General features: G+C 38.5%; 1 protein-coding gene across 1 annotated transcript in view; it reads left to right on the top strand.

Moving 5' to 3' along the window:
• The first annotated feature begins 13618 nt into the window (after positions 1 to 13618).
• LOC124161515 (organic cation transporter protein-like) overlaps positions 13619 to 25163 on the top strand; it is an 86435-nt gene continuing 74890 nt past the window's right edge. The window contains exon 1 of the mRNA XM_046537864.1: positions 13619 to 13971. The gene's annotated coding sequence lies outside the window, so the exon portion shown is untranslated. The remainder of the gene's footprint in view (positions 13972 to 25163) is intronic.

The raw sequence follows: 25163 nt of genomic DNA, 5'->3' as shown, positions 1-25163 counted from the left end.
GTTGCTTAATTAGTTTGTAGCTATAAACTGTATATTACCTCTTTTATATGTTGTCAAGTGCTGCGTATCGAAGTCAGTTATCACGTAGCGGGCTCGTAATTGCACAATTAGCTCTTATTTCCTCATTGTATGGAGCTAATGCTTACGCGGAATGACAACAAGTGTTATTTTATTATTTAATAATGGTTCATTCTCGTATGCGTTTGAGCTGTTCTCATCATTTCAGTACATTATTTTAAATGCGCTGTGGTGCGTATACATATATGTCTGATTGTGCAAGCACATGCCACTATTCACGATTTATACTGATGAAAATGTTTCTGGCGCGAATACGAGTAGATTATTAACAGTTTCTGCTAGAGGGCGAGATATTTACATGTCTTAGTATTTCTATTGTGTCAACAGAAAAACGAATCATGTTTGTCGTGTTACTGAACGGCAGCAATAATGCATGGAAGAGATGGAATAGATGATCAATGTTTATCTTAACGTACTAAAGTATGCCCCGGCAAGCCATCTAATCGTCTACGAATTAATCGTGGTGTGAACTCAGTGATCCATCGCCAATCTCGCGTCTCGAAGGGATTGTTGATATCGCGTATCTGCCGCCGAAGTATGTGCATCTATTGCCTCCGTCGACATTGATGCTCATGCAAAAGTAGCGGAGGTATGTAAAGAGCCTCCATTCTCGTTAATAAAAACAAATCGAAGGCTTGAACTTACGAAACAAATATTAAATAAATCTGTTAACATTCAGTACCGCACAATACTTTTACCATTGGTTCTACTCCAAATTATTATGAACATTAAGTTGTGAGTATTTTACTTGTACATTCTAGAAGATGCACAAATATAAGATAATTGTCAAACCCTCAGCGCAAGGTTTAACTTCCCACCAACTTCAATCGCAATGAAGGCCAATCAATTTAAATAGGACGCGAATGTAAATTTAACTTTACGCATTTCTTTTATTTGTTTTTAATACATATTACTTATGGGAAGTGACAATATGAAATAGCCACCATCGTAATTAATGAATAATGTGCTATTAATTATCAATCACAGCGTAAATTCATAATGAAAAATTAGAGCGCATTGCCGCGACGAAGCTACCACGGGCCCTCTTGGGCGTGAATACTTTCACGGACGCGGCTGCGAGAGTGACGTCACTAAAAAGTTTCAGAATCGCTCCAGCGTCAAAGCCGTGAATACATTGACGAAATCCGCTTGTGACGGCCATATCACATTTACAGAATCGAGCTGCAGGAGATAACACCCCCGCAATTACGAAAATGAAGTAATAGATTAGCTATCATAGTCTGGATTAGTTTAACGTATCGCAAGTAGCCGGAGCTTGCATTCATAAGCCTCCGAACATAAATTTGTTGGTATAGCATTGGAATAAATACTAGAAATTTTCCAACATTATAAAATATTTGACGACGTTAATTTCAATGTTGCTTCATCATCATCAATATCATACCATAGGCCTTGAATATGATGTAGCAATGTAGTAGCATCAGAATCTAAGTCGCAGTATATATAATAATCGCGGATATTTGCAAGTTTTTATTTCAACATTACACCGAAGGCCTTGAATATGTTGCAGTAAAATTGTGCCTAGGTCGTCATAAATTTTTTTTAATCGGGGAAAATAGCAAGCATTTATTTAAATATGAAAAATCCCTCTCCATCACGGTTGAATCTTCGGATTTTATTGGATGATATCTGGTAAATTGGTTTATGGTAACTAAAACATGCGACCCGCTCCATTGTTGCTGGCACCATAGAGTGAGGCCATCTGCCGGAAAGAGACGTGTTGAATGGTAGCGCGGCAAAAAGGAAGAAGTGTGATAGATGGCAAAAGGTCGATGGACCCACCAGACCCAGCCCTTTCTCCCCTAAATGTATATGAGACGTGTCCTTAGAGACCTCTTTCAACCGGAAATAACAGGTGGTCAGAAGAAAGACAACGGATGACCGACGACCAGTTTTGGGAGCGGGAGACATATTGATGCGCACAGAATTTCAAGACTTCAGCGCGTTGTGGCGGTAATCATGGTCGTAACCAGCGGGGGGCAGCAACTTCCACCCCCCCTAGAAGCAAAAGTAAATTTAGTTCAAAACGAAATTTTTGAACAGGTTTTCTTTAAATCCAAGAAAAATAATATTAGTATTAAACGCGTAATTTAAGCAAATTAGTTTTTTGGAGCAAATAATTTTAAAAAAATAATGTAGCGCTGTTCTAATTTCCTTGAAATTTTGGTTCCCTTAACCTTTCATGTGTTACAACTTGAACGACCACGGCTTGCCCCCCGCCTCTAGTTTTTTTGACCCTGAGTACGCCCTTGACGGTAGTGGCTTAATTAGGAATACACTTAGGGGGAGACGGGGGAGCGTGAGGCAACTCGGAAAAATTTTTGAAAAAATAAAATTCCTGGAAACATATTTTACATCATTTAGGCACTTAAAATGTAACTTTAAGCAGTTGCAATCACTATATCGATGGCTAATTCTAACAACACGTAGGTATCTCAAAAATAGCAACTTTTCAGGAGACCAAAAAAAAACATTTACTTTTTTTTCATTTTACACTGAATCTAAAAACCAAAAATTCATAAAACTGAAAAAGAAGCATACATTTGTAAACAAGCAGTTGTTTTTTGCTCGAAGTTTATTTTTTTAATGTTATTACACTTTTTTAAGGTACTTGTCTCATACCGGCCAAATTTTGAGGTACATATTGCTAGAACTTAGCCATCGATATATCAAAAACCAGGCTATAGTTTTAAGGAGTTTTTTTCAAATCTCAAAGGCTCTGGGGGGGATCTATCCCCTCTTCCCCCCAATAGTTACGCCACTGCTTGGCGTTAATTGCATGCTTTCATAAAAAATATTACGCATGTCAGTCAAAGCCAGGGTAAATTAATTCAAATTCGGATCCAGAAAAATTGACGGATTCATTAAGGAAAACTCATCGATTCGGATTAAGTTTAGTTCTTATCAAGACGAAGTGTAATAATTCTAGAATAGAAGCGAATACTCAATCACTCACTCAAAATGAAATGTCGTCTTTTTTTGACAGTAATTCATATCTTCCTAAACCATGATGGCATGTGCAAACTTGAAAATCCAAGCATGCCGGCAGCTTTTCAACCTAAATTTTCAATTTTCGCTCTTTCTTTAATTTCGCCAAATTGCATTAATAGTAATATAAAATGAAAATATTGACGTCATCGATAACTTACTTTCTACAAACAAATTTTGGCCTCATCGACAGCTTGCTTTTGAAACAAAAGTTCATATAACTTCGATATGGACCCATTATATGCATACAGAGATGCTTGGATTATAGTGTGAAGTTTCGTGCAATTCTAGTGCGGAATATTTGAGTGAAGTTAATTATCAATTTGTTCCCATTAATATTGGTAAAATAGGAAAAATCTAACTAAATAAGTTTCATTGATTTTTTATGCTTTAAATGTGCCATGAATCATTTCTCTATGGGAATTTGGTTGTGGGATATAAGAAATTATATGAGGCGTGTTCAGAAAATATCATGTTTTTTTATATCAGTTCGTCTATATTAATGCTGTCGTCTTCAACATAGTCTGGTTTAATGTAATACATGGTTATTACCCCGGCGGACTAGGGCAGTGAAGATTTCCTGGGTTTCACACTGGGTATGGTCAAACGTATATCTCTTTCCAACATTTCGATGTGCAACTCATCCATGTGTGATTGACGAGTGAGTTTGACGAGGAACCTTATCCGGTGTGACACCCGAGAAATCTTCGCTGCTTTAGCATCATCCGTCGTACATGAATTTTTATGTTTTTTATGTATTTGAAAAATTTTCTACTTGTATCTAATAGCAGAAAAACCATTCAAGTTTTCAAATACATATTTTATGTATTGTACAAGAGTGGAACAAAGAAAAAATTAAGGATTATAAATTACAAAAATTCGAATAAAAAATAAATCATTAATTCAAAGAATAAAATAAAATAATTTATTAGAATTGTAACAAATGAAGCGTCCGTCGGCTTGGTTACACAATACATTAACACGTACAAGTTAACCCCTTCCACTTCGATTAGTGCTCTGAATATCGTACTCCTATTCTTCATTTATTTTTTCTGTGGTTATCTTTTCAATGGTAGGTAATGAAATGATATTTTGTATTTTGTAATCAACGTAGAACCGTGAAATAAAATGTGATTATAAAAAAATTAATAACACAGCTATCGCCACTCGAATAAAATCATTTTAATCCTTCCAATGCATCATGTTTCATGAAATATGAATAATTCATGTATGCTATGAATGTTTTAACATTGTTAATTTTTCAAAATAATCATGTTGTTCCTCAAAATAGAGCTAAAATTATGAATGAGATACACTCGTCATTGCGCGGTTTGGCATCGCAAGTTCATGACGAGCTAGACTCGTCATTCCGGCGCAAGGGGTTGTAACATAACATAAACAAGCCACCATATTGTTTTTATATTATTTAAAACTGACAATGGTAGTGAGGGATTGTTGTGAAGGAAAAGGGGAGTTGTGTATAGAGAGTTGAAGGAGGCAGACGTGTTTTAAGGAAGGATCGGGATAAGGACTAAGAAAGGTGGCGGTGTAGCAGAGAAAGGAAGAGAAAGCAGAGAAGGGGAGGCGCCTACGAGAGGAGAAGAGAGCGGGAGGAGAGGAATATAGCGGAACTCAGGATCCACGCTGATGCAGTTCATGGCGGTGGTTCAGAAGAGTGGTTGTGGTAGATATAAATGGAATTGTGATAACATGGTGGCTTTTGATGTTGGTTTTATGCTCTAAGTTTCAAAATATAGAGTTTGTTTCGAATTGTATTGGAATTATTTGTTTATAAAGCAGCTAAGATTTTAAAAAGTTACATTTTGGCGCCGCAACGTGTAGGGCACGACAGCAACACGTGATCCGATGAAATCTATACATATTTAGAGATATAATTAGGCCACGGTGTTTGTTAAACCACGAGGATACCCTGAGAAAGTGGGATACGTAAACAATTGCACGCGTAGTCTAACAACCACTACACACTTTAACAATAAGTGAACTCTCGACCGGGTACACGAGAACTTGGAAAAATGGCGACGATAGAGAAATGTTTTAAGGAATTAAAGAAGGCGGAGATAATAGAGGAATTAAGAGAGCTTGGTTTGAATACCGCCGGGGTTAAACAAGAATTGATAGATAGACTGAGAACCGCATTTGAGGAAAAGGGAATTAATATTGATTCGTATCGGTTTAAATTGAAAGAAGCACAGATAATAGAACCTGACGTAGTTACGTGGTTGAAGGAGTTCAGAAGAGAATTTGTGGAGAAAGATAGACTTCAAGAAGAGCAGAGAGAAAGGGAAAGAAGAGAACGAGAGGAGAAAGAAAGACTGCAAGAAGAGCAGAGGAGGAACATGAAAGGGTTATTAAGAGACGTGATCAGAAAACAGGCAGATGGAATTGCAGAAATTCAGCGTGTAGTTAAGGTACTTATTGAAGAAAAAGTAGAAGGAATAAGAGAGGAATGGAAACAGAAGCTATCCGCACACAGAGAAGACTTGGAGATGGGGCAGAAAGAGATTAGGGAAGAGATTGGTGTATTAAAAGAAGATTCACGACAAGAGAGGATCGAAGTTCTCGCAGCATTAAAAGACGTACAAGGCAGAACAATGCAGGAGATGGATAACATCGGTGAAGAAACAAAGCGAAAATTTGAAATAGTAAGCGAAAGAATTTTGAAATGCGACGTAAAAATAGAGCAGGTGTCGGAGAGAGCAAGCGCGGAAGCGGCAAGGCTAGAAAAACAAATGCAATTAATCGGCCGGAAGGAGACGGAGTGGTTGAGAATGCAGGGCTACAAAGGAGGAAGTGTATCACAAATACCTGCAATCAACGTGAAGATTCCACAGTTAGATGGACGAAAAGGAGCGAGACCGATGCGATATATGCACGAATTGGAGGAGTATCAAGGAATATATCATCTGACGGATGGTGACATGCTCAAAATTATTCGACAAGGCATGGTAGGATCGGCTGGGGAATGGATGACTGCCACGTATCATTTGCAGAATGATATGGAAAATTTCAAACATTTATTCTTGGCACAGTTTTGGGGAAAACAACATCAGATGGAGGTGAGGAGAATGCTCGATTCCGGTCAATACAACAGGAATGGAAATATGAGCAGGTTAGAATATGCTACGAAAAGGATAAGTGCAGCAAAAGAATTGCAACCTGCCATGGAGGACGAGGAAATCATACATAGACTCGAGCATCATTTTGGACCAGAAGTAAATGCCGCCATTATTACGCAGCATATAACGGCATTACCGCAATTATTGGAACTTTTGGGACGATATGACAACGCCGCACCAGAACAACACCAAGAGTCTAGACCGGAGGCAGGACAACGGGAAAACCGACGCCAACAATGGAACGAGAGAGAGAGAGACGGGAGATGGGATCCAAACAATCCGTATAGGCGGGGAGAAATGGAATATCACCGAACAGCTGATCGCGTGAATACCCTCATTTTCGAGAAGAACGATGGTATTAGTGTTGCGGGAAGAAAATCGGAAAACTAAATAGGTCTCGTTGTATTCCATGTCCTGACGCACCGAAGACCGAAGAAGATGGGACGATCGAAAATACGAATACAGAGGAGAAAAGGAAGAGGAAAAATAGAGTTAGGAGTCTAATAAAGTCACCACAAGAATTACTCAAAGAGGAGAAAGAAGACGGGGGTCCAGGAATCAGATGCCCGGAAATAGAGATAGCAATTAACGGGTTGAAAATTGGTGCACTTATAGATACAGGATCGGAGATTACCTGTATAAATGAAGAGTTTTACGATAAAAACAAAGCATATTTTAAGGAAGTGATGGAGTTACCTGTAAGGCCCCTTTCAGACGTGACGGCTTTTCGCCGGCCGCCGTCCACGGCACGGCACAATGCCTTTAAATAACCATAGTTAGCAATGGGTGTCTTCAGACGAGTCGAATCACGCCGTGGACGACACGACGCCGTGGACGGCCGCCGTGGTATCCACGGCTCCCATTTCAATCCGGCCCGGCGTACGCCGTCCACGGCGTGAAATAAACACTGTGGTGTATTGGACTGTTCAGACGCGTCGACTTATGCCGTCCGCCGCGTAGTTCTATAGAATTCAGAGTAGCGTGATCGGCGAAGAAATGCGGACATGAATAATATTTCATCGTTCCCATATTTTAAATTGTGTTTTTGAACGAGATGGGAGATTTTATAGTGGACGTTGACGCTTTTCTACCAAATCCAAGTCATGCAATTACGTGTGCGATATGTCCAACAGCTATCAAACTATCTAGAGCTAATCATTCATTTAAATGGGGAAATAGAGAAAAAAGGCTAAAATATGTGTATTCTATTAAGTAAATAATAAGACTAACGATGTACGCAAAAATAGTCTATATGACTATGTACATATCAATTGTAAATTACACCGAGTCTAGACATTCCATACGATCGGGGAGCTGCCGCGGCCTGCGCGCGCGGCAAAAACATCGATTTTTATTGTTAGCTGATTCTAATGGTCGTATTTGATTTCTCTTGATGGACACCCTAAAACGTTTGATGTAATTTAATGTAAATATCTTGAGATAGCACGGTGATCCTTTTTTTATAATCCCAAATAAACACAAAATTTCGACGAAAAACAGTCCTACAATTTGTATAGTATCGACGATAAATATCGATAATTATAACGAAGAAATTAGGTTATATGAAATGTAAATTGAAGGTGGCACTAAATAAACTATATCTTATGCGTAGTTAACTTGCAAAAATTTCACTTTCCAACGTCCGTCGAGCACGGTATTCCCCGTGGACAGCTGAAAGCTCCGAACTGTGCCGCACGTTCGAAAAATCGATCTTAATTTCGGCGTCGCGGGTGGTCGCTTTCTCCTTTTGGTATCACTCTCTATAGGTTTTGTTGCATATGTGGTGTAAATATCTCGAGGTAACTCGGTGATCCTTTTTTTATAATCCTACATGGACATAAAAGTGGAGCCTGAGGAAAAGAGGAGCCTAGTAATTTAAACTTTTTTAAAGGAACTCTACCAAGCATGCATAACCTCAAGGATGCGGAAACAGTTAACTACCAAATCGAGGTATTGAACATTCTGGAGAGGATACAGCAGTTGCGAGCAGTTTCTTCTCCTCTAGCAGGATCAATTCATTCTCCGACATCACTTAATTCTACGCCGTCAAACCAGTCAACTTATTCTGTGAGAGAAGTGGTATAGTGTTTTGGGATTTGGGATGCAGCGAAAGGTTTCAACTTTATCAATATTTTATGTATTTTGTAAAAGTTCTTTGTATTTTTTTTCTTCCTGTTTGATTTTTTTAATTATTTGAAAGTACTGGAAAGAATTTCTGATAGATAATGTTTTGAGAAGTAAACAATAAAAAATTCTAAAATCGGACTGAATGAAAAAATCACTATGATGCACTCCCCAGCTCACATGAAAGTGTTAAGATCCAATACATTATCTTTCTTTAGTAATGAAATTTTATGTTTCCTTTGTCTAAAAACAATTGTATGAAAAATAATGCTTAAATAAATAATTTTAAAAAGAAATTAAATAATAATAACCAATCAAATGAGTTACTCATTGGCTAGTTACAGATTTCATATTTGTATCGAGGTTCCCTAAACTAAATTTTATATATAAGCAGCATAGATAAAATTTATATCAGCAGTATAGATAAACAATTAAAATAATAATTTATATTATTGTTTTAAAATTCGCTTCTATTCATGATAACGACTCAAGAACTATTGAATAAATGTCGCTGATGGCCGTGCCGATTGCTTGCCGTACTGTTCTCTGTATTTAAAAGCGCGCCGCGCCGTGAACGGCGACCGGCGGAAAGTCGTCTCGTCTGAAAGCTGCCTGAATTTCACGGCGCGGTGCCGTGGACGGCGGCCGGCGAAAAGCCGTTGCGTCTGAAAGGGGCCTAAGAGGAGTTCAAGTAATGGGAGCCATTGGACGGAAGAGTGGTAGAATTAAAAAACAAATATTTCCCACGATGAAAATCGGAGATATTTATGTTGACTTGAATTTTACCGTAGTCCCGGGGTTAATAAAAACAATCATTGTGGGTACGGACACTTTAGATATGTGGAAGGCTAAAATTGACTACAGAGATAGGGTTTTAATTATAAAGCACGGAGAAAAGACGGTGAGATGTCCATTCAAAGGGGCAGAAGTACCTTCGCAGCGACGGGTAATGCACATAGAAGAATGGCAGATGGGAAAAGGACATGTGACGCGAGAGTAAGAAGTGATTTCCACGGAGGAGATAGAGAGCAGCGTTGAGAATATCCCGGAGCTTTCAAGAGAAGAGAAGGCAGTATTAGCGGATGAAATTAAGAAGAGGAAAGAGATATTTAAGATTACGCCTGGGAAAATAAAAGGGTATTCATATAAAATTGAGGTAAAAGAAGATGAATAATTTCATGGTAAATGTTACACTATTCCGCTGAATCTACGAGGGAAAGCAAGGGAAGCCATTAAAAATCTGTTACTCCAAGGGATTATCGAGAAGAGTACGTCACGTTACATATCACCGTTGGTTTGCTTACTTAAGAAGGACAATTCAGTACGTTTGTGCATGGATGCAAGTGCAGTAAATAACATTATCAAGCCAGATTATGCCACATCCAGAACACCGCAGGAGTTATTTCAGGAATGCGCCAACGCGAAAATTATGACATCGCTTGACCTCACACAGAGTTTTACCAGATAGAATAACACCCACAATCTAGGAAATATTGTGCCTTCACATTTGAGGGAAGGATCTACCAATTCACCCGAGTACCATTTGGTTGTACAATCAGTAGCAGTGCATTAGTGAGAGCACTTGATCATGTTTTGGGAGACGAATATGAGAATTTCAGTCTGAAATACGTTGATGACTTATTAATTATTTCACGGAATTTAGAAGAACATTTTGGACATTTGGCGAGAGTGCTGGATAAATTGAAGTAACTCCTACTGAAGCACATTTCGGACATAAACCCGAACGTATTTGGCACAAATGGTTATCTAACGAAGACGCCGTGGAAGCGGAGAATGATGAAATTCTTTTAACTAAAATCCGTGAACATATCGCGAAGAAAGGGGAGAAGAGGCGGTTGAGAGAAGAAAGAAAACTCAAAGGAAGGATAGAAAAGTTTGAAGTGGGAGACCTAGTGTTGATACGTACGGATCCAGTTTCAAATAAGGAAAGAAAAATTTTCAAAGCATTCTTACCTATCTATGAGGGTCCATACGGGATCAAGGAGTCCAAGGGAAGTTTTACTTTTCTACTGATACATCCCATAACAGAAGAAGAACGTGGAGTATTCCATGTATCCAAGTTAAAACGATATCAAGGAGAGATCACAAAAACACACCACCAACCACAGCAACACACACACGCAAACAACACAACCGTCTTAACCCGATTTCAGAAGCAAACTATGGACGGTAGATGAAGAAAAAGGGGAAGTTAGATCGCAACGAATACCTACATTGTAGTTACGGCAGCGAAAGGCAAGCACGAAGAAGCAATTATAACGCGAGGAATAATCCTATACTGACGGGAGAATAAATACTTTGTAGCAAAAGGGTCAGTTGCAGGACAATGAAAGAGCAACTTAGGGGATTAGTGCGTAGGGCGATTAGATAAGTGGCGAAATTATTTACATCCTGGAGAGATGGTGGAAGGGTGATATGACCACATAAAATTGAGGGTAAATACATGTGTTATAACTTGATAGGGATGATAACAAAAAAGGTTTTGTTGGTTGTTTATTAAATACGTATGTAATGTTTATATGCTTGGAATGAATGATGACAATGATGAATGAATGAGTAAAGTGGATAAAGCAGGGGAGTGATAAGTGAAATAAGTGTGGCAAATAGAAAAATGAAATGCCAGTATGGAGTGAACAGTGTTTATGTGATGGGAAGAGGGAGTGAAGTGCTCTGGCTTTAAACTGCAATAGAAGAGGTATGAATGTGTTTTCAAAGTTATAGTTTCAAGTGTTTATTATTTTCCTAAATATTATTGTTAATCTGGTACATTATTCAGGTCAATGCCGATATTATATCTGATCAAATGGTCAACGAGGCATATTCTGCTAATGTGAATAATTAAGTATAATATTGTTGTGTTTAAGAAAACGACTGAAGTGTTATTTTGTTTATTGGTATTTGGAGGGAGTAATAGGGTATGCAATCTCATTTATTTAGAAGATAATATTTTGAAATTGTTTGGTAAGTGTATATTGTAAGACCTACAGTTTGGAATGCTGAAATTTTTAGAAAAGAAATACCAGTCAAAGTAGAGGTGTCGGGGCCACCATCAAAATTTATAATTAGAGGTTTTCGAAACAAAATTTTGTATCTAAAAAATAAAAAATTGTTCTTTCGACGGGGCAATGTAACATAACATAAACAAGCCACCATATTGTTTTTATATTATTTAAAACTGACAATGGTAGTGAGGGATTGTTGTGAAGGAAAAGGGGAGTTGTGTATAGAGAGTTGAAGGAGGCAGACGTGTTTTAAGGAAGGATCGGGATAAGGACTAAGAAAGGTGGCGGTGTAGCAGAGAAAGGAAGAGAAAGCAGAGAAGGGGAGGCGCCTACGAGAGGAGAAGAGAGCGGGAGGAGAGGAATATAGCGGAACTCAGGATCCACGCTGATGCAGTTCATGGCGGTGGTTCAGAAGAGTGGTTGTGGTAGATATAAATGGAATTGTGATAGCATGGTGGCTTTTGATGTTGGTTTTATGCTCTAAGTTTCAAAATATAGAGTTTGTTTCGACTTGTATAGGAATTATTTGTTTATAAAGCAGCTAAGATTTTAAAAAGTTACAGGGTTTATGTCGAAATGCATGAACGCGCGATTGAACACGAAAATGCACCGTGTAACCACCCAACTTGTTCGAATGCATGAACGGAAAATAGAACCTGTTCTAATTTGGTTCATGCATTCGTACATGCTCCGTTCCGGTCCACAAAAGTCATTCACGCAAACAGACAACAACTAGTACGTTTTCGTGTACCGGTTAACCAGGCCTTTATAAAGAATTTTGTCTAATTATGCGCCGGAAAGTCGTATGCTTACGAATTGACAGTTGAGGGGGTGAGGAGCCAGGGGCTTAAAGTGATATTTTTCTCAACAGAGTTAGGTACAGAAATTGTTTGAAGAATTATACAAAAACTTGATTGCCAAGAGATACGAGTGAGTCTCTGTTATGTGCTGACATCGAGATGAAAATCAAATGCACTACTTTAAATAGCTAGTTGATCTTGTTTCTCTTCTTTATCTAATTTCTGTACTTCACTCTGTTTAGAAAAAAAAATCATTTGTACCTCTTGGCTTCTCACCCCCTCAATTATTAATTATTGAATTCATTCGTGTCCGGCGAAACATGATGAAACTCCTTCATGATGCATCAGAAAGGAAAAACAATGGCAGGTTCCACAATTTATGAAATACTGCGACCGGTTTCAATACGCATGAAAGCCTGATGATGATACTATGCATTGAGACCGGTTGCAGTATTTAATAAATTGTGGAATCTGCCATCAGGGGCGGTATGGGGTGATTGGGGGCCCTCGGCTGTGGCTCATGACGGGACCTCCCTTACCTTGAAGGATCCGGGGGTTTTTCCCGGGGAAAAGTTTGTACGAAATTGCATGCCCGGAATTGGATTTTGACGCTATTATCTTAAAAGTCAGATAAAAGTCAACACTATAGTCAGATATCAGTGGCACTTAAAAGTCAGATAAAATTTAATAAAAAAATAGCAATTTCTTTAGAAAAAATACAATGAAAAGAATAGAATGAGAATTTCACGGCTTATAAAATTTAATAATGCATTATCGTTCTATTATCTATTATTTAGTGTATTTCTTTCCTTGAAACCGCGCTAAAATCTTTAAAAAAAAACTCTAAAATAGCCTTTTCGAATAACTCTTTCAAAAAAGAATCAAGTTCTCCTTAATCTTCTGACATCTTTATTTTTTAATATAATCTTATTACAGAGAGTACCTACGCCGTAAATAAAGCAACCAGTGAAAACGTAGAATTTTATGACAGCAAAAAAAAAACTTTTTGGCTCTAGTACTCTTGGGTCTTTTTATTATCCTTTTCATACACGCTTCAAGGTAGACGCGAGCGTTGCGGGGGGGGCCTTAAGGTCGGGGCCCTCGGCGATCGCCGACCAGCCGACCTGGCCAGACCGCCCCTGCCTGCCAATGTCTTTCCTTTCTGATACATTAATAATTATTATACGATGTGGTCTTTTTTAACTTGATGTCCGTGGGTCTCCTCAGCAAAATCTGTCGAGCGGAAGTGATGCGTTCACTTGAGACCTTTCATTCGAGACTCCCTCGGATATTCCTCCTCAATGATCAATTCGTGCCATGATGTCCCATTGTGTGCTTGCACCCTCCACGGTCTTTCGCTGTTGCGGCCTTTCACCGCCAGGGGGGCTTGGTCAGTTGAATGAATCGGACGCTCGCTGGCAATAGCTCGCGAAGTGTCCAGCCAGCCAGCCAGTGAGTGGCCGGGCAGAAGCGGATAGCCACCGGCTGGACACCACTCTTGACCACTCGAGGAAGCGTTGGCACGCATCGCTCGTGGGCCACTCGCCGATTGTCGTTTTTGCCGGAAATCGCCAAGACGAGCTCCCTTCATACACCACCGTTTTCATTGTCTAGGCCCGATTAGAAGAGGCTTATGGGACGTGATCAAACGCAATTCATCTCGGCGAAGACACTGGGACGCGTGCGGACCTCGGCATTCGACGTCGAAGCCTCCGGATCGTCGACGAGAAATTCCCGGGACATGCGCTAGCTGACGCCCTGCGGAATTCTTTCCTCTGAAGATCGTCGCTTCTTCGCTTGGTAAGTTTTGATTGTTTTTCTTGCTTATTCTCCTTTAATTCCGGTTTTCCTATGCTAGATTTACCCGGGAATATTTTACGCCGGCTACTTTCACAGGAACTTCATTTTATGTCGACAATTAGATTGCTTGAACAATTGAGAATGGATATCTTTAAGAGCGACACAGAGAATATAATATTAGAGCCACACTATATTTCCAGGTCCGATAGAAGCGATAAATTAAGAGACTTTTTTTGCCGAACGGATAGATGTGGGAATTCGTTTTTCCCCCGAACCGTAAAGGACCTCAATAAACGCTAGTCCCGACCTCGTTAGAGCACTTCATTTTTTTTAGCCGTAAACGGCTGGTGTCCTAACACCCCCTGCCAAACGCCTTTTAGGCGGCTTGCGGGGTATTATGTAGATGTAAACAATATGAGGATTGGACTTAACAATAATTGCCATGAGACCCTGGAATGGGAATCGAATCACGAACCTTTATATTTTCGGGCCATTGCGCCAAACGGTAAGCTATCCGTGCTCCCTGATTCCCGTGGCAATTTATCGGGGTTGACGGTTATATAGTTTTTAGGCTCCTACGATCCATCCAAAATGACAAAGAAGGCCGGTCTTGGGAAATTTTTATCAATCTTCGCCTTTCTCCCTGTTCTACTAGAACTTGCTGAATAATGGCAGGAGACGATAAGTAGATAGTACTTAGGTCGTTAGAAGTCGTTGTCGCTGTTTATGAGAGAAATCCCGTTTGACTAGCAACAATGCGCTTCCGCAACCGTCATGAAAAAATCATAACAACAATTTACGCACCCAATCAGATTTAAAATCATATGATGAAAGAGTAATGGTAATAATTTTGATATTCCACAGTTTTAATGCTCAACTATACCATTTAACTATGTATCGATATCTATGAACAACAATTTTATGTAACTGTAAGCAAGTCTGTGTAACTATTCAATTTCTTCGATCCCTTATGTGCCTGATGATGGAGATATGTGAAGCCTAGGTCTCAGAATCGTTGTGCGCTAATCGTACATGGAATATAAAAGTTATAATTACTATTACTTTTTATAATAATTAGTTAATTCCATGTAGTTATGCCTGAAACAGAGCAATTTAGAAATCAAATCTCTATTTGACGCTAAGTTACATATAATTTAAGGGTTTTTGAATCAGCCCATGTGCTAGCTTAAATCTAAGGAACTAATTAGGAAGGACTAATTTTTCAAGATATTATCTCCCTCGCGTGGTGAGAATCACTTTTTTTGTAGATTTCTCAGAGAAATATTAACAAGAGATTTTTCCATCCTCCGCACATTGATTGAAATTGCGCAATCTCAAATTGCAAAAAGGTGTGTTAACATACTGAGCGTGTCTGTGCATCAGTAATTTTTTATGAATTCACTCGTGAGGAAGGATATGTATCAGGATACATATAAAACTAACTTATTAGCATTTAATTCCCTAAATGTTTGCCAGTTTCCATGTCAACCCCTGTGAAAAAATTGTATAAAACTGTTTCAAATTTTTATACATTCCTATACATTGCCATGGCAATGTATAAAAATTTGAAACAGTTTTATACAATTTTTTCATAGGGGAATGTTTAAGTCTGGGAAATCGAAGTTTCATTTTTATCAGTTTTTGGCTATTGGACAGCCACCTTGTTTCTTATTTGCTTTTGAAGTTAATTATCTATTTTTTCCAGCTCCTTAAACTTGAACATATCCGGTCGATGATTTCGCTAGTTACCTTTCGTTTACTTTCGGAACAATCGAATATAACGGAAAATCTTTCGAAATTTAGTTCTCTTTTATTGCCGTGTTAATATTTTCCTGTTTTCAACGCCTTATTTCGTTGTCTGAGGACGACAGTTTTGCCGGTACTCGCGACACCTCTACAGTAGGGCGGATCGGAAAAATCGATTTTTTTCAAATCCATCTGGCCCAATGAAAAAAAGTTGTGGGACCGATCAAAAATAAGGCCTGAAATTTTTGAGACCTCTAGTCGAACCCCTGACTCAAATGCAATTTAGGGGGGGGAGGGTCAAAATTCGAAAAATATAACATTTTATGGTCATTCCCTATAGATTTTGCCGAGTTACTGCCCTACTAAAACAAAATTTTCGTGCATTTTGACGTATCTGCCACCGTTTAGCCAAAAAATGCCTATTTTTGAGTCCGCGTCCGCGAAGAAAATGTTCCAACGCTCACGAAGCGTCGCGGATACAAGAGCGGCAGGCCGATCCCGTCCCCTCCGAATATATTTTTCGAATTTTGACGCTCCCCCCCTCAAATTGCATTTGAACGAGGGTCAGGGGTTCACGTAGAGGTCTCAAATTTTTCAGGCCTTATTTTTGATCGGTCCCACAACTTTTTTTCATTGGGCCAGATGGATTTGAAATAATCTATTTTTCCGTTCCGCCCTACTGTACAGGTATAACCAATAGTCGTTCATTTTATTTGTATGCTAACAGCAACATACTTCCGCAAGCTTCTCACAAAGATAATTAATGTTTCTATGAGTCACCTTGGACGTCGCTTGCGCACAGCAACTTGCACCAAAAACTCGCAGGTAGGGTTCCCGAAATAGTGTCAACTTGTTTTCTATGGATAATAGTCTTTGTTTCAATTATGCCACTTCGATTTCAAGTAACATCATCATTCAGATCCAGTACTTTTGAAAAATTTTCAATCGAAGGTATGTAATAAATTTTTTATCCATAGGAAAATAGCGGGTACATAAAACAAAGTAACTAATATGAACTTTTGTACCATAAATCTTATTGTAATTTTTTTTTAAACCTGATGCCATTGAAATTCATAGTAGCTGCCAAATCCTTAAAAGAAAAAGAGATTGATTTTCACAAATTTGTAGAATTTTTTTTCCCATAGTACCTTAGGAATTGTTGAAAAATTAAACTTTTATTATTTCTTGTCAGACTAAATTTCCTCCTTCCTTTCCAAATACTTTTTCAACAATATGAATGAAAAAATCTGGGAAGAAATTACAGGTTATTGGTTGAATATGTAACCCTGGTCATATTGGGTCAAATTGACCCAATTGGGAGTTATATGGTGTCAGGTTTGATTGGGCATGCTAGAGTTAAAAGCTCCTCTTTGTAATGTTCGGAATTCGAAGGCCGTTTTCCACTATTCTTTGATTAACGCAAACTAATAGAGTGGTTTCCTATAATTTTTTTATTGCCTAAATTGAAAGATTATTACTCCTGGAGTACGTATTTCACGCTTTTAGATTTTTAAATGACAATATCTATTTTTCGCGATTAAATGAAGAGTGAAAATTTTCAAGCGCGCGAAAACGCGACGGCTGAGTATGAATGCTGGGAAAAGCCCGTGTGACGTCGTTCTTGTTCCCGGTGCCGCAAGTGAGGTGACCTTGGGGGGAGGCTTCGAGCGCTGATACGACGCAGGATGCTAGCAGGTAGCAGAGTACCCTGCTAGCTGGTAGCGCTTGGCTTAAATAAGGATTATTAATACCTTATCAAACGAAGGAAACTTTCCGAACTTAGGTATTTTTAATAAGTGATTATTAAGAGATGTTTCCCTGAGCTCTGTGCCTCATGCATGCATTGGTAATCTCAGACTGTAAAACTCCTATCTACTCGTATAGAAACTAGGTCCCTGTGACGTCACGTGGAGTGGCATCGAATGGGCGCCAATCTGGCCTTTTTCAAATGAGGATAAAATTGACTATTTCCATTCGTCTAAACTGGGAATTCTAAAACCAAATAATTTTTATATTATGAATACACTAATGGTGGGTAACGAATCGCAATCAATGCCTTTCGTTTTCTTTGATGAAGGAAACTACCCTATTCTTGAACCCATTTCATTGGCGGATCGAATCGTGTAAAGCGTTTAAATTTATGAATACTTAGTCTATGTGATTGGAGGTGAATCGAAAAAACAAGTCAACTCATTAATTCTAGATTTCATGGTAGACCAAAGGTAAACACAAAGTACCGTTCCACAATTTTTTTAATGCTGTCTGTTTTTGGAACTGTTGTTTGCGTTTGCTTATGTTCATTCCACCAATTCACGATGAAATCAGTTGATATTATCTCTAGATTTTGAGAAATTATTTGACATAGTATCTCCAAAAAAATCTTTATAAAAATACTATCATGAGGATATAACGAGAAAAAAGTTAAAGACGGAAACCCGTATTTTCCAGTAATCGTGAACAAAAAGTAGTTCTTGACTTCCATTCATTGGATAACAGATTTAAAAAATCATTATTCCATACGACGGATTAATTAAAATCTATAATAGATCAAAATTAGTAGGTATTCGGGTGTAGAGGGAATACCTTCGCGCGTCCTATAGGATTTAGCACCACAGATCTGGGCGATCTTTAAGATAATATTCAAGGAGTCATTTTTTGAAGACAAATAAATTGGAAAATTGCAACCATACTCCGATATGAATAAGAGGAAACAGTATTATCCCAATTATAAACCCAATAAACTATCGATCATTATCATCAGCATCAATTATAGGGAAGATCGTTAGCAATATCATGACTTTTCTGGACAGTCAGAACTTCATACATGGAAGTCAGAACGGCTTCCAGAAGGTATATCATGCGAAACACAGCTCCTTTCTTTTTTATTTATGACATATTTAAATTTGATGAATCGAAAAGAGGCATTATTTCAAACGAGTTGAAGCATTATTTCTAAATTGTCAGAAAGTTTTTGACACGGTACCTCACAAAAGACTTCTAAAAATATTACATTCATGCGAGTTGAACGAAACAGTAGTAAACTAGATACGTGACTTTCTGAGTGATCGTAAGTAAAAAGCAGATCTTGACCAAATAGGCTCTGATGTAGTTAAAGATGACATCGGGTGTTCTGCAAGGAATCGTAATCGGTCCCCTTTTGTTCATTGTGTATGTAAATGGCCTCTGCTCCAAAATTACCAAAAATATACTTGGATTGTGCTCCTTTATAAGGTAGTCGCTGTCAGGAAAGAACAGTAATAGACTAAAAATCATGTTAGATACTATTATAATTAAGGGACGAGTATTCTAGCCATGTAGACGACTTGATTTTCGTATGTGTGATAACCTTTTTGTTTATGAAATAAATACATTCTTTTGTGGGTGAATAAATCACTAATCGCGGGAAGATAATGTTGTACGTGAGAGTTCCAGGAAGTTGGTTGATTATTTATCGCTTTTCGGTGCAATCTTCGTTACTTGTTGGCAATATCAACTTTTCTATCAACTTTCATTACTGCCGCAGCGATAGCTTCGCCTCAGCTGTCCATAATAAGACGTTTTGAACTTTTGACCCCTATCTCGTAAACAAGGAGAGATATGAGGCCTTGTCGCAGTAATACTTTCGTTAGGACTGTTCCAATCAAGATAACTGGTTTATTTGCACTCTTACGCACTTAGCGACTCGCCATTTAAAAAGAGAGGTTCTTCCTCATCCATTTACTGTGTGCAGGGGATTAAATGATTTAATTTATGTTTTGCTGTGCCTTTGGTGATCTTAAAAGCATCGAAACATTCCAAAAACAGAGTACAAATTCTCGTGCATTAAAACTTTTACGTACATATTTTATGAGAACTAAATATCTTATGACTCCAGCCTCTTATTTCGGCAGAATTGTATTGGAAATTAATAATGGCTCACCTAACTCAGCCAACCTCCGTGTTGAATCACTGGTTTGAAAAGTTTGATTTGGGTATTCTTCAGTGTACTGACTTAGGAAAATTAATTTCGACGGGTGGATTTTTTTTCATACATCAAGCTTTTGTATATTTACGTGGGTAGAGTATTTGGTTGTTCGTGGTATTTCAATTTAAATTTATCGCAGAGGGTGGTATGTGGATTCAAAACATATCCATGGAAATATCTACATCATTTTTAGCGTACTTAATTTTTATATGACTTTTAATGTGCATTGTTTTCACATCGTTAACATTGATACGTGAACGCCCAGCCTCTCTCTTCCAAGGTTCTTCCCATTGTGACGTCAAATTGCTCACTTCTTAAATCATAAGTCAAAAACTGCTCATACTTTGAAATGATCTTCACATCAGAGCAAAAGCGATGATATAGACGGATCATCATTTTTAGATCCCTTTTAGCAGCAATCGTCCTCTCAACACGGTGGTACGCTTACAAAAACCTTTCCCTGAGTAAGAACACCATAATTCCCCAGAACAAAACATAATTCTTTCCAGATTTTCTTGCCTGGAATATCCTTTGATAAATTACTTTCCTCCTTTAAGAAGGAATTTTTCTGAGTAAAAATTCCTTTACTTCGAGAATGTTCCATCCAATAGCTTAAATAAAAAATTCTTTGAGAATTCCAAAGAGAACTGAGTATCTATAATTACCAAGCAACAAAATTGAACCAATCAATGCCAAAGATAAAACTCCGTGTTGTGAGTGCAAATTGACGTCACACATCAAAAAACATGGAGGCCGTGCGTTACAGCGCTTTCGTAGATTTAAATAATTAATAATAAGGTTTCGATACCTCCGATTCAAGTGAAATTTGAAATTTAGCATTTTTTATCGGTAAAGATTTTTATGCTGTTTTCCAAGAGTGGGCTTAATACTGTTCTACTTTTTTAGGGTAGTTCAATAGTAGCAATATTCATTTGCCAAATTTTCATATTATAATTCCATATTCTGATCAATCAATCATATTGCTGGAAATCAACGACAAATATTATAAAATTATTTTAACGAAAGATAACCATGTTTACCCAGGATTTCATCAACGGAGACAGCGTGTTGACTTTTAACACCTTTGCTTCATTTTATGGGATGCCACTTACATTTTCATGGCTATGGTTTTCAATACCCAATAAAATAATGACATATCAAATGAACATTAATTTATTAAAAAAAACATGGTATAAATGCATTCGACAATATACTGATTGGCTGTTATCCATAAGGATAATTTATCGAGGTCATTTCGAAGGCTACACTGGTCTTCACTGTTTTTGATCCTTCGTTAGGTTTTGCGGTCATCCGGCAAAAGACGTATTATGGAGTCAACTCTCTCGTGCATGTCATTGATGAACATAAAAAAATAGCGGACCAATGCACTTCCTTGGGGAACCCTCGATGTCACGGCTGTCTCCATGGTATATTCTTCATATACTCTTATCCTCTGCAATCTTCCTAGCATTTATCATTCCTAGCATTATTATATATCTATTTAATCCTAGCATTTATCTGTAGCCTATTTATCTTCTGTATCAATTCAAGGTGAGATACCGTACCAAAAGCCTTTCTATAAATCAGTGATCACCGTATCAATAGTCTACCTTGTTCCAGGACTTCAGCTAAAGGTTGCAATAGTAGTAGGCTCCCGCAAGAAAAGCCTTTCCTAAAACCATATTGATATATGAATAGCCATTTAGTTATTTTTGTCCCGGAACGTTGGGCTGTGGATACAATGCTGTAAGCATCATAATTGAAATAAAAATACCGAACGCAAACAATAACTGTCAATATATACCTGCCGTCGATAAAATAAGTAAATTTATTCGTATGATAATGAAAGAGATACTACTTGGTGATCTCGGCCCGCTTCCATCGGTCTTATTCATTTCCCAGGCCAATTCTTTCTTGAGGTATTTAGAGCTGGAGGTAATTCCTCTCTCTCTCTCAGTATACGAGGATTGTAATTGGAATTGGTCATCCGCAGTCATTTAACTTTTCCCCAGTAGGTCAATTTAGTGGAATCGCGCAATGTATGAACGAGAGCGGCTGTTTTCCCCATCTTCCATTCCCGTTAATACGCAACAATCGTTCTCCATCTTGCGAGTATGCTGAAGTTCTCATACATGTGTACTCAGATGACGTCATGTCCACGTGGGAAAAGTGACGAAAGCGACGAGTCCAAGTCAATCGATATTTATCAAAATTGTCTCGATGCACTGAACGGAATGCTGATACAGCTTCTCCAAGTGGAGCTAAGAAATTGCGCATTTGGCCATCTTGAGAATGGCCCTGTCCATCAATTTTTAGTTATTCTCAATTTTTTAATACCTAAAAAGCTTGAAAAGTATACAATAAATACACTGTATTTTCGGAATAGTTTCTTCTTACGTATAAACTACATTAATTTTAAAATTATTTGAGTAAAAATGAATTGCTACATATGCAATATAATTACATCAAGTCAGCATGGAAATCGGTAACAGTTGATACTAAAGGAGAATCTAAGAAATATCCTCATAACAGTGAAAGGGTAACAATGGGCTCGTCTACCATTTTCTTGAAAATTGCCGATTTCAATAGATTAAAAAAGATGAGGAGACCCATATTTTTCCGTGTTTCTATCCGCCGCGTACTTCTCAAGCTAACACTTCTCTAAGCTATTCAAGGCGAAAAATCTACGGGCGTAACCCTTTCTCATTGTCAGATAAGATGGCGACGTCATTGACTCTTTCCGTGCGACTAACCGCTTCTCCGTAAATTCTCATCCTCGAGCATCCGTTTCACGAGGCACGTTGTAATTGAAACTATAATTAGGGGTTCTTTCCGTCAAATATTGAGTCTCTATGAACAACTTTACGAAGGAGAACTTAAATGACGCCACAAACGCATGAAAAGTGGGCGGCAACTTTCGCATATTTATTTCATCTTGAAGGTATGACATAAAATGATGCTTGAATCAGGAAGACTTCGCCGACTCTAATCTTTACGTACCACCTAGAGAATTCTTTGAATAATGTTCGATTGGCGTCTGAGTGAGTGAGGGCATTGCGCTCCATTTCATTAAAATGGGAAATGGTGCATCTTTGAAAATGTTCTTAGCTTTTAGAGTTCGGAAGAGATTGCGACTAGGAGGATAAATTAGATGCATCCCATGCGACGGTTTTTGCAACTCAAAAATGACCTCTTCTCACATTCGAATTTTGCTCCTTTTAAAATACATTGGAAGCAGTTTTTCAAAAATTCATTTACATCTTCCAGTTTTTGTTTCCCCATTTTAATGTTAGTCTGTACTTCTTCTCTTCTGCTGCATTCCAATATCTTATTCCTATTTATTCTTATTTTCACCTGTTACATCTATAATATCAGACGTATTCACCTAAATTTAAAATGTAATGGAATATCCTTTTTTTAAATGAGTTAACCTAGCCTTAAAATGATAGTTGCCCTTCCCACTGTAATAAGTACATCATTTAAAGTTATTGTGAAGTAGGGAGAGGGCATAGAGATAGTCAAACCCGAATATTCAAAATCGCCTGAATTTGACTTTGAATTTTGGACCAAACCAATAAAGTTCTCCCACGGAGGCAAAGGTAAGGGAGAGAGAAGTAGGCTTCCCAAAACCGACCTTCTAAAAGCGTAGCACTTATTTAAAATTCTTTACGTTAATTCGATCCGACTTTGGAAAAATAATCACGTCACAAAATATGAAACGTCTTTTACTTCCTACTTTTTAACAACAATGACGAAATATATAAATAAACACCTAAACTTATTTCTCCATCATCTGGTTGCCATGAACAGAAACATATTAATACTTGAACGTCATGATCATCATCAGTTAGCAATATGAAAGTTGTTTTGACGCAACTCTCTATTCATTTTTCTCTTCTTCTATACATCCTTCGTCACCTGCTCTAAGCATCTCATCCGTGGACTATCGAGCACATGGGACCCGGCAAATAAAAATACAAAGGAAAGCAAAATAGAAATCGTCAAAAACTGCTACGGGCGTACACCGTACAGGCAGCGTCACACTGATGTTAAAGGCCGTATCACACTAGCGACTGCGGCCGGCGCTGCGGCTGCGACTGGCCCGTCAACCAATCAGAGCGAGGCAGTCGACGCTGCGACTGCGACTCCGAAGAATAGCCGACCGGCTATTCTTCTGAGTCGCAGTCGCAGCCGCAGCCAATCAGAGAGCTCCATTTCAATCTCGCGTGCTTGCGGCAGACGTGTTTGTTTGTTTTGGTTACCGTAGCGAGGGAAGTTCAAGAAGGTTATAAGATAACGCTGAGATAATTTCGGATTTTTAAAGTAAAGATGGAAGCCCAGTATATTGGATATTGCACCCGAGTACACAGGTGAATGAAAATGAAGTACGTTTTAACATATTTTAGGAACATTTTCAACAATTGCTGCTCTCTATCTATATCTAGTTTTTCGTAAACAAACATGCCACAAGCAGAAACGTTCATACGTGCGCATGCGCGATCGTGGCGTCGGCCGCAATGTGTGATGGGGTGCAGTCGCAGCCGCAGCCGAAATCGCGGTCGCAGCGGCGGTCGCAGTCGCTAGTGTGATACGGCCTTAAGGCCTTATCACACTAGCGACTGCGACCAGAGAAATTGTTCATCTTCCAGAACGACACTGAAAACTTCGAATCAGAACCCCACTATATTTCCTTATCCAACAGAAACTATAAATTCAGAGAGATATTTTGCCGATCGGATAGGTATGGGAATTCGTTTTTCCCAGAATAATTAGTGACTGAAACAAATGATGAGTGAAACTTCGTTGGAGAATTTCTATTTTATTTGTAAACGGCCGGTTTCCCAACACCCCCCGCCACACTCCCTATGAGACAGCTATCGGGTTATAAATAGATCTTAGATGTACCTCTGCCGTTCATCCTGTCTAAATGTCCCACAACGCTTAATTTGACAATCCCATAGGGTCTCATTATGCGATTAAATCACCCCTTCGTCTACCTTAGGTTTTCCATACAATAGGGTGGTTTCCTATTATTTTTTATTGCCTAAATCGAAAGATTATTACTCCTGGAGTACTATTTCACGCTTTTGGATTTTTAAATGACAATATCTATTTTTCGCGATTAAATGAAACGTGAAAATTTTCAAGCGCGCGAAAACGTGACCTTGAGGCGAGGCTTAGCGCTGATACGTCGCAGGTTGCTAGCGGGTAGCTGAGTACCCTGCTGGCTGTTAGCGCTTGGCTTAAATAAGGATTATTAATACCTTATCAAACGAGGAAAACTTTCCAACCTTAGCCAATTTTAATATGTGATTATTAAGAGATGTTTCCCTGAAGTCTGTGCCTCATGCATGCATTGGTAACCTCAGACGATGTATAACTCCTATCTTCTCCTATAGAAACTAGGTCCCCGTGACGTCACGTGGAGTGGCATCGCATGGGCGCCAATCTGGCCCTTTTCAAATGAGGATGAAAATGGACC

Source organism: Ischnura elegans, chromosome 6 (assembly GCF_921293095.1).
Source record: "Ischnura elegans chromosome 6, ioIscEleg1.1, whole genome shotgun sequence".
NCBI lineage: Eukaryota > Metazoa > Arthropoda > Insecta > Odonata > Coenagrionidae > Ischnura > Ischnura elegans.
The sequence above is the reverse complement of the archived record's forward strand: the minus strand, read 5'-3'. Positions and strand labels throughout refer to the sequence as shown.